Source organism: Mus caroli, chromosome 1 (assembly GCF_900094665.2).
Source record: "Mus caroli chromosome 1, CAROLI_EIJ_v1.1, whole genome shotgun sequence".
Taxonomy (NCBI): domain Eukaryota; kingdom Metazoa; phylum Chordata; class Mammalia; order Rodentia; family Muridae; genus Mus; species Mus caroli.
In genome coordinates this window covers 149,942,850-149,952,733 of record NC_034570.1, presented here as the reverse complement: position 1 = coordinate 149,952,733, position 9,884 = coordinate 149,942,850, and the positions used below count along the sequence as shown (strand labels likewise).

General features: G+C 36.7%; 1 protein-coding gene across 1 annotated transcript in view; it reads right to left on the bottom strand.

The window, feature by feature from the left end:
* The window catches only part of Cop1 (COP1 E3 ubiquitin ligase), a 121,364-nt gene that overhangs the window by 31,632 nt on the left and 79,848 nt on the right, over nt 1-9,884 (bottom strand). The gene's annotated exons all lie outside the window — the stretch shown is intronic.

Here is a 9,884-nt window from a genome sequence, read left to right as displayed (position 1 = left end):
TATTGATCTCAGTATTCTATAGTGGAGGTTAACAGCACACATACATACACATACACATACATTCTGGAGCTAGACGGTGGGCCCTTTATACTATTATTCTCAATATTCTATAGTGGAGGTTAACAGCACACATACATTTCACATGTATGAGATATGTTAAGATAAAATACATCTCTTAAAACACTTAATCTGGATAGATCTGGGCTGCTCCCCAACTTTGTCAATGAAACAACTTCTTTACATTGGAAAGGAGTCAATGGAGAGACACAGGACCGGTCAAACCCTGAGAATAATTGCTCAACACCAACTGGAACGTGTATATTAATCCCCCGATATCCACACCACAAGTAAGGAACACCTTAGGGATCACATGAGAAGTGTGAAAAATGTAAGGGCCAAAAGATGGAAAGAAGTGCCGTGAAGTGCTGAGTCTGGACATGGCATGGGATCACAATCATGTGGTTACCTGCACAAAACCTGCATCAGATTAAACTTGCCAAAATGCTGGCACAGATAAGACAAATATAATAAATAACTTTAAGTGATAAAGTATGTGGGGTTTACTCTCCATTTTTATAGATTTTTAAAATCTGTTTCAATGTTTAATTCAGTAACAAGTCTCAGATCATGTGCACATACTGATACTTTTACTTAACTTCCTAAGTGGCTCAAACATGTATTTGGGGTTGAAACCATAGAAAGCTTTAGGACACTTAAGGATTACTGACAAAGTTAGGAGTAACTACAAAGGGTCTCAACAAAGACTTCCACAGAAATGGATTTCCTATTTTATACCTAAAATCTCTCAGTAAAAATTATTTGTTACCAAAATAAGTAAGTGAGAGCCACTCATCAGAGTAACAATTTTAAACAGAACAATTTGGTTTGGTTTATGTCTTTTCTAATAAGACAAATATTCACACAGTTAACACATGTGAACTTTTACAGTAGTTATGTCATTAGTTCCTTGTTTCCTACTTCAGACAACTAGCTGTCATATACATGATACTGATGTCTGTATACTCATTCCGTAACCTGCAACTTAAAAAATTCCTTTATTACAGGGCAGAGAACGTGCTCAGCACCTGCTGTTCTTGTAGAGGAACTGGGTTTGATTCAAGAGAGGAAAAAAAAATATTGATCTTTGAAATAGGCAATTAATGTAAAGACATTTCTCAAGAGAACAAACAGAAATGGGAACGGGATACATGGAAAAAGGTTCAACACTGCTGATCAGAGAAATGCAAGTGGAGACAATAATTTGTAATCATCTTACTCCAATAATAATGATTAATGTTGGCTGGGCTGTGGAGAAAGGGGCTACCACAATCCAATAATCCCTTCCCCAGGTATATATCCAAAAAAAGGTAAAATGTGTTTCCTGAGATGCCTGCACTTGTGTATTTATAACAACACTATTTATGATGGCCAAAATATAGAAATAAACTATGTGCCTGTCAACTGAGGAATGGATAGAATTTTAAGACGTTCTTAAATGAAAAAAGCTAGGCATAAGAAGACAAGTACTGTGTATTAAAATTAAAAAGTTACCCTCATGGAAGCTGGGAGTAAAATGATAAGTTAGCCTTGGGCAGGTAGGATAAGAAAGTGGAAAGGATTTATTAGTGGGTATTAAGTTATAGTGAGAAAGAACTAACAACTTTGTATTGCAACAAAGACAAGAAGGGATTCTGAATATTTTCATCATAATGAAATCATAAATGTAAATGTATGAAGAGATATGATAGGGCATCCTCAATTAAGTATTACACAATACACACATTTTAAAATACTACATGGTACCATGTGTGTGTATGTGTGTGCTTGTGTGTGTATGTGGATATGTATGTGTATGTGTGTGTGTGTGTGCGCGTGCAATTTGTATGCCTTTATAAATCACTTAAAGTACCACCACACTTGCAGATTACACTAAAAGTGGACTTGGGTGGAGTTACACTCTAGCAAGTCAATAAACATACAGAACAATTTTATAAACAAGTGTTACACAAACAACTGTTATATATCAGAGCTAGTAACAAATAAAAATAAGCATAGACCTAACAGAATGATAGTCAAATTAAAAGTACATCTGGTTTTAAAATGCAATCATAATTAACATTACTATAACATATAATTATATATATAATTAGTAACATTACTCAGGCAAGTCACAGTTATAATCACCATGAGTATAATTTTTATTATGTGAGATTATTAAAAAAAAAAGGTAGCTATCAAAACCATAAAGATAACTAAAGTTAAAAATATTGTAAAGATCACTTAGGGCTGATGAAATGGCTCAGAGGATCAGAGTACCTGGGCACTCTTCCATAGGACCCAGGTTCAATCCCCAGCACCCACTCTGCAGTAGCTCACAAGAGCCTGGACCTCAGGTTACAGAGAATCTTACACTGGCTTTGGACCTGTGAGGGTACTATATGCATGAGGTGCACTTTCCTGCAGGCAAAACACCAACAGACATAAAAGAAAATAAAAGAATTTGAAAAAATAATCTCAAGCATCAACTTGACTATAAGTTGAACATCAGTGGGAGGAGAAGCCCTTGGGCCTGAGGATGTTTGATATCCCAGGGTATAAGAATGGGAAGGAAGGGTGGGAAGAAGGGAGTGGGTGGGTGGGGGAGCACCCTCATAGAGGCAGGGAGAGGGAGGATGGGATAGGGGGTTTCCGAAGGGGAGACCTGGAAAGGGGATAACATTTGAAATGTAAATAATGAAAATATACACTTAAAAAAAAAAAAAAAAGAATATCTAGGAAACTGGAGAGATGGCTGAGTGGTTAAGAGCACGGACTGCACTTCCAGTGGTCCCGAGTTCAATTCCCAACAACCACATGGTGGCTCACAACCATCTGTAATGGGATCCCATGCCCTCTTCTGGTGTGTTCGAAGACAGCAACAGAAATACACTATATTTTCCTGGTGACTATAAAGTGAACAGGTGTGTCAACAGTGCTTCTCTAGAAGATATATAAGCTCCTAATACACTTGTGAGTGTTGCTTGCTGTCTTTAGAAATATACCAACTAGTACTGTAGTCAAGATGAAGCCACACTGACTTAGGATGTCCTCGTATACACAGATAGACTGGCAGACAGAGAGGAAGGCTACATGTAGAAAGCAAGAATGAAGCAATACAGCTTTAAGAAATCCAACACACTCTTTAAGCCCTCACCTTTCTTACTCTCTAGCCCTCCTTCTCTCTCTCCTTTCCCCCCTCTCTCCACGTGGCCATGGCTGGCCTCTCTCTTTCTACCTTCTCTCCTTCTCCCTGCCTTTCTATAGTAAAGCTCCAAAATCATAAAAATAGAAAGAAAAAAAAAAGAACCCCAAAGCAAACAATTATCAGGCTACAAAGCCAGCAATAAATCGTTCTTCCCAGAGCCTTCAGAAGGAATATGGCCCATCTAATATCTTTACTTTAGATTGGTGGTCTCCAGTCTAATGAGAAAAAAATTCTGTTGTTTTAAGCAAGTCAGTTTGTGCTGTACTTTCTTATGGCAGTCTTTGAAAACTAAAACAATAGATAAAATGAAAAATCAACTCAATATTCTAAGAGGCAATCATAAACCAATAAGCCATCACTCCAGAGAGGCTATGCTGGGGCCTAGCAAACACAGAAGTGGATGCTCACAGTCAGCTATTGGAGCTAGAGAAAGTACCCAAAGAGCTAAAGGGGTCTGCAACCCTATAGGTGGAACAACAATATGAACTAACCAGTACCCCCTGGAGCTCGTGTCTCTAGCTGCATATGTATCAGAAGATGGCCTAGTCGGCCATCAGTGAAAACAGAGGCCCATTGGACATGCAAATTTTATATGCCTCAGTACAGGGGAACGCCAGGGCCAAGAAGTGGGAGTGGGTGGGTAGGGGAGTGGGGGTATGGGGGACTTTTGGGATAGCACGGAAATGTAAATGAAGAAAATACCTAATTAAAATAAAATAAAATATTAAAAGAAAGAAAGAAAAAAAAGCCAGACAAACAAACAAACCCAATATAATCTTCTAGAGAAAATAAAGAAGAAACTAACAAGTATAGAAGAAAGTGAGTGAATTCAATCAAATGGTTCTCAAGATACACAGATAGTACATAAGGATACCTTTGTAAAAGTGTATAAGGATTTCACTTAATTAAAAAAATTCCTTCTTCAGCAATAACTGATGAAAATTCCCCTTTGAAAGGCAAGCTGATAATAAAAGACAGCAGCATACCCTCTAGCCTGTCCACTTGGCAGAGATGCATCTTTTAACCCTCATCAGAGAAGCACAGAGACCCACAACGAGCCAAGGTGCAGAGGAGAGGAGTCATCAGAATACTCAGCCCTAATAGAGCAGAGGGGGCAGAAAGACTGAGCCAGATGTGGTCCTTCATACATAACTGGAAAACTGCACGAATGAAGTCAGCAGTTATGAGCGTATATGTAAGCCCTATACAAACACCAGCATGGACACACGAGGAGGCCAGAATGTCTCACCCCTAGAGTAAGAGCCACTGGCAACTTATAGCTGCTAAGAAAGTGAGAGTAGGTTTCTTTAAGAGGAGTGCTGCTGCTGCCACTGGGAGTGGACTGAGCTTCAGCGGTAGGTCATATGTACATGAAATACTGGCAGCACACGTTGGGACTTAATGTGGAAAAAGAGATAGTTGGGTGGGTAAGGAATTGGAGGCATATCTGACTGAAGTGGCATATCTGGAAGAAGAACAGGGGGTGAATATAGCTAAAAACCATGAAATTCTCAAAAGAACTAATAAAATTAATTTTAAAACGATAGCATCTTCCTCAAGGTGAAGATCCAAAGCAATTAAGTCAAACAAAACCCACTGAATTTATTTACATATGTTCTACTTTGGCCCTAATAAAGAATATAAAAATGACTGCCGGGAAAACCATAAAACAACAAAAGAGAACAAAAACAAATCTGTTAAGTAACATTAAGTGTTCTATACAAGTTTTATTTCATTAATGTTTCTAGGTAAAGGAATAGTTTTCTTTAGCAAAAATAATACATTTTTAAAAATGTAATTACCCTATAGAATGAAGGTTATTATCTAGTAATCTATAATATTTTCACTTATCATTCCCTAAATTTGTTTTTCAAATGGTAGTTTTTCAATAAAGAACTCAGAATACACTTTGTGTTTATAAAACAGAAAAATACTCATGAATAAAATTGACAATGCTATTTACCAAAACTATCACAAAACCTAATATCTCAAGAGATACAGGAATTCCTTTGAAAAATAACCCAGGATGCTGTAATCACTAGAACAAGTTCACACTCCGAATTGTATTTTCCACAGCTGGTTCTGCTCTGCAGCAGTAGAGGGCAGTGTTTATAGCAGACGTTTCATTGTCCTAGCTTACAATATTCACTATCTATCTGGACCTTCACAGAAAAGCTGAAAATCAATGACAAAGTATCTAAGGGGATCACAGATGAGGGTCAAAAGGATTCCGTGTAATTTACAGACATGTTTTGTTTCCCCAAGTAGTATCTTTTTATAGAGCAAAATTTAAGAAAAATTATATATAACACACATCCTTTGAAGAACAAGAAGAATCTAGAAGATAAAGTACTCAATCTGAATAAAAATGACAAGAAAATAGTCTATATGGATTATAAAAGAAAATAGAAGGTAGAATATTAGTAGAAATAGAAAAATAATTTCTGATTTATGAGTACTCAATGGAGTAGTTCTCAGAATACTACTAATAGGAATAAAGAACAATACTATAGGATGGGCTATGGTGGTGCATGCCTTTAATCCCATTACTCAAAGTGGGTGGATCTGAGTTTGAAACCCATCTGGTCCAGTACAGGGTAAGTTCCAGGGCCACCAGGGATACATATAGAAACTCTGTAAAGGGAGCAGGAGATGGGGTGAGGGGGAGTGGAAAGGGGACAATTCACCTACATGTACCAACCTTCAATTGGTTCATGCCCTTATGATGATAGTTTCAAAATAACTGAGGGCATTCACCTTTACTGTATGTAGAAGGACTCAATTAAATTTTTGATGTTTATTTTATTATTTGTGTGTGTATACCCCAAATGTATACAGGGGCCTGTGGAGACCAGAAGGGGGTGTCATATCTGAAACAGAACAGATGGTTCTGAATTGTCATGAAGATGCTGAGACACAAACAGCCCTCTGCAAGAGAAGCAAGTCCTCTTAACTCTTGAGTCATCTTTCTACCCTCAGTTACATTTCAATGATGTCTCTGAATATAAGTTGTGTGAGTTTTTGCTTTTAAATAACCAAGCGTAACCATTCAACGTCATGGAACTCTTGAATTCCCAGCGTCTGCCCTAACATGCACAGGAATTACCAACAAGCATGTACCTCAAGACTGCTTTACAGGTTCTTACAGGAAGAGCCACTGACAAGCTACCCTCCTGGTCAATTACTCTAGTTGTCTTGGCATATGTGGTATGAGACTCTTTGACACAATGAAAATTGAAGTCAGCACTGAAGGCAATTCACTGAATTATTACTAAGAAGTAGAAAGACAAGAGTCCTTTTAGCAATTGTAGTTATTTCTCTCAGTAATTAAAGGGACATACATTTTTCACCTATTTACTTCTTGTTCACATTTATTTTTAAAATGTGAGTGGTGTGTGAGAGGGAGGGAGGGAGGGAGGGAGGGAGGGAGGGAGGGAGGGAGGGAGGGAGGGAGGACACTTACATGTGTGATGTGAGTACAGGTAAACTGGTAAGCCAATCATTAGAGTCCCTGGAACTGGAAACTAAAATGTGCTCTTAACCGCTAAGCTAGACCATGTGTCTGTGTCATTCAAAGACTTATTTTTATATCTACCCTTATATAAGTAAAAGTCATAGTTTTCAGAAAAAAATATGAACAGAAACATATTACATAGAACATATATATAAATTAGACTTCCATGTTTCTACCTCATAACCCATAACCCGAGGAGACCAAGAAGAAAAAGATCATCAGTCTATAGAAAACCAGAACAACACTACCAAGTGTGCCCCCTAAATGACACTCACTGAGCTCTCTAAAGGAGCCCAAAAAGGAATTCTTCTCAATGCCTTCGAGATATCTATCAAGATAGTACATGAACTGAACCACAAAGTGAGTCAAAAAAATTTAAAGAAATTAAAATTACATAAATGTTTTGTACCTATATTGTTGTAAGTCAAATTTATGAAAATTTTAAGTGTGGATTTTTTTTTTTTTTTTTTGTTATTTGAGACAGGGTTTCTCTGTGTAGCCCTGGCTGTCCTGGAACTCACTCTGTAGACCAGGCTGGCCTCGAACTCAGAAATCCGCCTACCTCTGCCTCCCAAATGCTGGGATTAAAGGCGTGTGCCACTACGCCCAGCTAAGTGTGGAAATTTTAAAACAGTCCATAGCAAAAAACCTATAAATATGTAAGTTGAAACAAAAAAAATTTTAATACTTGAAATTTTAGGATTAACTACAACAGTGCTTAGAAGAAAGTGAATGAAGCAAGCAAAGATTAGAGAAGGTCTCAAGTCAGAGACATCAACTTAAAAGGGATAAAAATATCTACAAATAATTACAATATACACATATTAATTAATGAGGGCTGGTGAGATGGCTCAGCGGGTAAGAGCACAAACTGACTGCCCTTCCTAAGGTCCTGAGTTCAAATCCCAGCAGCCACATGGTGGCTCACAACCACCCGTAATAAGATCTAAAGCTTTCTTCTAGTGTGTCTGAAGACAGCAACAGTGTACTTATGTATAATTAAAATAAATAAATCTTTGGGCCGGAAGAAGCAGGGACTGAGTGAGTGGGGCTGACTGGAGGGAATGGGGTTGACCGGAGCAAACAGAGGCCCTAAATTCAAATTCCAGTAGCCAGATGAAGGCTCACAACTTATTCTGTACAGCTACAGTGTGTACATAAAATAAATAAATGTTTAAAAAAAGAAATATTAATGAACAAAACTCAATGAAGTCTAAATAGCTTCCTTATCAATGCCCATGAATTTACAGTGAAGTTATTTTTACTAAGTGCTCCAAGATTATACAAGGCGGAAAAACAATCTTTTTTAGTTAAAGAGATTAGAAATTCAGGACATTCATGTGTCAAAACAAAGTTGTACCCTTAGACCACATACAAATTAAAATGGATCAAAGACATAAATGTTAAGACTTATAAAAGAAAAAAAAGGGGGTAAAGTCTCATAAAAATGAAATTGAAATTGGCAATGTTTTGTTTTTCAAATATGCTAAAGGAATATACAACAAAATGAAAAAAATTAAAAAACCTGTACTTTGTACTAGTAACAACAACAATGTACCAAATTCTATCAACAGTGTAAAAAGGCAACCCATAGAAGAGAACTAAACCTGGGTTAACACTGAGAATATAAACATAATCCCCATTTCAAGCAAAAACACAGGAAAAAAAAAGGTTTTAAATAGGGGGAGGGGTATTGGACATAATACTTCTACAAAGACACATGTATAGCTAAAACACACATATATATTTTTAAAAAGGTGTTTGGTGTCACTGAACAATAAATAAAGAAACTCAAAGAAAAGCTATAGTGAATTATCCCTTTGTATCCTCTTTTATTATTTGCATATTTAAAAAGCAGACGGCATGAAGGCAGACAGGTAGGCAAAGAAGTGACTGACTGAGAAGGGAAGGGAAGAAAAGGGTATGGTGGGAACAAAGGAAGGGGAGAGGAAATGCAGACAGCTGGGCAGGTGGGCAGACACATCAAGTCTAAAAGACTAAAGAACTAGAAAGTGTAACAAGGACATAGAGAAGGCAGAAGAGCTAGGCACTATTACCATTATACATTAAATCTTAATACTATAAGTTTCATGAAAAAATATGGAGATAGTTCCAAGAAAAAGAAACTACAAATTACCCTATGATAGAATAATTTCACTTCTGAGAATAACTAAAAGAAACTAAATGAATATAAAGTTGCACAAACAAAATAATGAAAAAGGGGGGAGGGAATTAAGGTTAGTCCATTTAAAAATAATTTATAAAGATTTATATTATTTTCATTTATATGATTATATCAGTTTGTGTATATATCTGTATACATGATGCATATGGAGGCTTGAAGAAGAAACAGATCTTTTGGAGTTGGAATTTCAAGTGGAGAGAGACTTGCTTGGCTACCTCACAAACCCAATAGGAGAGTACTCCACACAAGGACTCCAATCTTCCTACTGAGAAGTATCATAGACATACAGTTTTGTTCATTATAGCATAAAAACTACTCAGGATGTGAGTCAATGTAAACATAATCTTTTGTTTATTTAGTTATAGTACATTAAAATAGCACAATTCAAAAACTAGAATACAGTATTTTCTACCATGATGTTTTATATGTTTGTTAAAACACAAAATATTCACCAAATATATTTGAATATGACTACTGTTGAATCAGTTAACAATTTCTAAAGTACATACTTTTTATTGAGAGTTAGCCCATTCGAATCTGTTTATAAAGCTGGTTTATTAGTATTTATCATTACAGGTCACAAACACACACACATGTAAAAAAGATTAGCATACTTGATTTTTAAAGTCAGGTGATCTGTTCATAACTCTGCTATAACAGGATAGGAAGCATAGCAGAAAATAACAAATAGTAAAGATGGGCAAAGAGAAAAGTAGAAAAGGTCAATTATGCTGCCAAAACAGGTACATATAAGCTTTCCTTGGAGATAGTATAACATGGTTAAGGCTTTAGAATATATTAAATATTCAATATAATTTCAGGTATAGAAACTTCTAGATGCTTGAGGGAATAAAGTTGACTAGATGATATATCTAAAAACTTTGAGCCGGGCGTGGTGGCGCACGCCTTTGATCCCAGCACTTGGGAGGCAGAGGCAGGCG